The 4,038-nt window shown below is 43.3% G+C and overlaps 1 long non-coding RNA gene across 1 annotated transcript; it reads right to left on the bottom strand.

Annotated features, from left to right (window-relative positions):
- Window positions 1-667: 667 nt before the first annotated feature.
- LOC122404020 lies at window positions 668-1,890 on the bottom strand. The gene is made up of 3 exons (XR_006259671.1): window positions 1,364-1,890; window positions 1,071-1,120; window positions 668-986 (listed from the first exon to the last, which is right to left on the bottom strand). It is a non-coding gene; the product is annotated as an uncharacterized LOC122404020 (long non-coding RNA).
- Between the last annotated feature and the right edge of the window lie 2,148 nt (window positions 1,891-4,038).

The raw sequence follows: 4,038 nt of genomic DNA on the forward strand, positions 1-4,038 counted from the left end.
ACATCCAAGACTCGCTGAAATCCCTTAAAAATCTACTAAACTCTTTGAATTCTGATACCTTCAGTATCTTAATAGACCCAAATAAATTCGACTCCTCCGCTCAGAACAGTATATTAAACTTGCTTAGGGAAATCTTTAACGACCCACAATATAACATTACCATATGCAGTAGGGAGACTATAATTCCGCCAAGGTCGGGACGGCCACAGATTATTAAAGAACATCATGAATCGGTAGTTGGAGGTCACCGAGGTTCCTTCAAACTTCGTCAACTTATTCAGGAACGTTTTTACTGGCCAGGCATGGCAAGGGAAATTGTAGATTTTGTTCGTGCGTGCCCCACCTGTCAAAAGAACAAAAATTATAGCATGCGAACTAAACAACCAATGCAAATTACCGATACCCCTAAACGTGCGTTTGAAAAGGTACAAATGGACATAGTTGGACCCTTACCCATAACTAATAAAGGTAACCAGTACCTACTTACCTTACAGGATAACCTCACAAAATATTCAGATGCAATCCCACTACGCAGCATAGATACAGTAACTGTTGCTCAGGCCCTTGCCGAACAATTTATTAGTAGATTTGGATGTCCAAGGGCTATTCACACCGACCAAGGCAGGAATTTTATTAGTCAAGTCATGAAAAATTTCTGTAAAATTTTCAAAATTCAAAGAATAACTTCTACCGCTTTCCACCCACAGTCTTTGGGCTCCCTCGAAAGAGCTCACCGCGTTTTCATCAATTACCTAAAACACTATTGCACTAAAACCGATTGGGACGATTGGATAAGATTTTGCATTTTCTCATATAACACTTCTGTGCATGAGGCCACGGGTTTTACGCCCCATGAATTAATTTTTGGCGAAAAGGCCAATATACCTTCAACATTCTCCACGAGCATAGCACCTAGAACCTTTGCACAACACCTTGATGAACTCTTTGAAAAAATCACCACCACTCAGACGACTGCGGCACAGAATCTAGAAAAGGCGAAACAGAAAAGTAAGAATTATTATGATCGAACTTTAAGGCCATGGAAATTTAATTTAAACGATATAGTATACCTGCTTAAGGAGCCCAAAACCTCCAAATTCGACTGTAATTGGCTAGGTCCCTACAAAATAAATCGATTATTCAGCGATTTAACGGCAGAATTAGCGCTAGGAAAAAATAGATTTAAGATAGTACACACTAATAAACTTAAACTGGCACATATAAGACCGAACTCTCCTTCCGAAGAAGACTAAATAAATTAACGTGTAATACTCAATGTAAAGGTTACTCAATGTAATATTCTGCGAATTCAGGACTGCGCTCTAATTATGTTCTCCATATATATAATTTATATCACACTTACCTCTAACCTTATGTACCTCTGCTTGTAGTTGTCAATGATGTATAGTTATTGCGAATCACCTCACTGACTATTATTAACTTTATATTTCGATAAGCGTCTGTACCGGGAAATATTAACTATTTTTTCTGCGAGTAGTAAGTAATCTCGAAAACATGGAGGCATGATAAGCATGAGAATATTGTACGCGTAAATATTGTAACGGACACCGACCGACCACAGGATAATGAATATGAATATCGGCGTTTACCTAAAAGCTGTTTTATCAAAACACCTTTTTGTATAAGAAGGGAGGTGTTACGCTATCACGTGAACGTAAGTTTAATGCACATAGCGCCACAACGGGAATTAACTGTAACCCGATTATTCACCGTCGAGTCCAGAATCATGTAACTGCGTTTAGTTAAGAGCGAATTTCAAACGGACCAACGTATTATAATAAACAATACGATCGTATATTTTTCAACGTGGGCGATCAAGCTGGGGAAGGTAGAGAGAAAGGAAGGCACTTCTTTTCAGACACTTGGTTTATTTTCTAAAGGCCGCGTCGATGTCGAGATTCCATCGTTCCTTTAGTTTATTGTTTAGTCATTACGGACCGTGACCGTTTAGCTATTTCCGATAAGAGTTTCAATGGTCTTGACACGCAGCAGGGCCTCGCGACACTTCACTTCGAGTTTCGTTTACTCTCACGAGGGTCATAAATTTTCTTAAGGGTTGCTTAGGCCGCTAGCCTCATTTTCTCTCTCGACTCCCACGCTCTCTCTCACGCGCGCCGCTCCAACATGGCCGCGAAACCTCCACCTCCACTCGGCTCGGGGGTGGATCATCGATCGAAGACGATCCGGATGGAGGGAGCAAAGCACGAACCCCGATTGGACCAGGACAATCCAGAGGGAGGATCAAGGAATATTCCAGAGAAGGGATGAACACCGAGGACGACGAGAAGATTTCCGCGGAGGACAAGATCGATTTTAAAAGTCAACCAAGTTGTATCTAACAATCGAGACGAAGACGAATAAACTTTTACCAACCCTTTTTCGAACATACTTAGTAGTTTGATTTTTGCGCGTCTCGCCGAGCAGAGCGGTTCAGCGCTCCACGGGCACCAACCCACCGTCCTTTTTCCCTAAACCGCTATCTCGGGACGTAACAATTGTTTTCCTTTTAAAAGATGTTTCCATTGGAAACACCTTTTCTATATGGAGGGAGGTGTTGCGTGACCACGCGAACGTAGCCCCAGAAATATAATAATCGATAGGTAAATTAGGAGCGAAATTCAAAAGCGGATGGTTATGCGTGATTGAGAGAATATTGTTAAGGATGCGCGATGCTGGTGGCACGCGTGGGAAAGATCTTGGGTAGAGCTCGAAAACAGGAAGAGGACACCAATTAGCAGACCCCGAAACGAATCGCGAGTTTCTTGTAAGTCACGTAACCTCTTGAAAAGGCCTTGTCCTTTTGTTAGTCTTAGGAGCGTCGATCGACTCCAGAAATGCTGGCGACGCTAAGGAAGTCATAAATTTCCTTCAAGGGTTGTTCCCTCGATCCTCGGAGCAGAGCCTACTTTCTCTTCCCACGTGGGCACCCCGCTGTGTAACGGAAAAGCGCGACTCCACCGAGTTCCCACCACCACCCGAAGACGGAGGGAAAGTTAGACGCCGATTCGCGGGGGCGTGCGTGCATCGGAAGGACGGCCTACCGCTTGGATCTGATGCGTCCTTCACCCTGATTGGACTACGAGGATCTATGGGAGGACTAGGAGGATTTGGCCAACGACTTCGGCGAGGACCTCGGAGGTGACTTCGAAACGCTACGATTTTTCTTATGTCATTGCGTCTCTAACCGGCCTTCGGACCAGTAGAATAAAGTACGAAGTTACCTAACGAAAGAGTTCTCTTGTCTAGTTTTATTAAATTCCCACACTCCGACAAGCAGAGCGGTTCTGCGCTCCACGGGCACCAACCCGCGTTCTTATCTCAAATTCCCCGCTAAAATACGCGACAACTCCACGGGCAGCGTTCCCCGCCGAATTCCCTACGAAGAGTCGGAAACAGAGATGCCAGAAAAGCACCGCCGGGTGCACACGCTCACATGCCAGATACGCGTACATGAGCTCGTGGAGTTTCGGAAAGTCGACAAAGGCAAACTGACGCATGCCCTCTTTCTCGATTCTCCGAAGCTGCCCGAAGTAATTTCGGATCGCCTCGTGGGAGTCGAGAGAGCAAGGCTCACATTTGCCTTCTCGCTCTAAACAACTGAAATCCGACCTCCCGTCAACGGCATACGATTTGGATTCTCGAGCCGAGATTCTCGACTGCCCAGGCATTTTTACTTTCCGACCTATGTAGGCGCACATAAGCAAAGTACCCATAATGAAAAAAAAATTTTGTAAAATTTAGTTTACGGAAATACACGTTTTAAGACCTCCTGATCATATTTTAATTATTGAAAAAAAAGAAATTTTTTTTATTCCCATGTATGAGCACACATGTATATTATTAACCAGTTAACTGTGATTGACGAGTATACTCGTCATGGAGAAGTGGCACGATTTTGTGTATTGACGAGTATACTCGTCATGCCTATAAAGTAGTTACCATTGACTATTTAAATTGTAATTTTTGAGAAAAACAAAACATATTCTTAAATTTCAAGATGTTTAGAATATTTTGAGG

Source organism: Colletes gigas, unplaced genomic scaffold, assembly GCF_013123115.1.
Source record: "Colletes gigas isolate AHSC1104 unplaced genomic scaffold, ASM1312311v1 Colletes_gigas_Sc00093, whole genome shotgun sequence".
Taxonomy (NCBI): domain Eukaryota; kingdom Metazoa; phylum Arthropoda; class Insecta; order Hymenoptera; family Colletidae; genus Colletes; species Colletes gigas.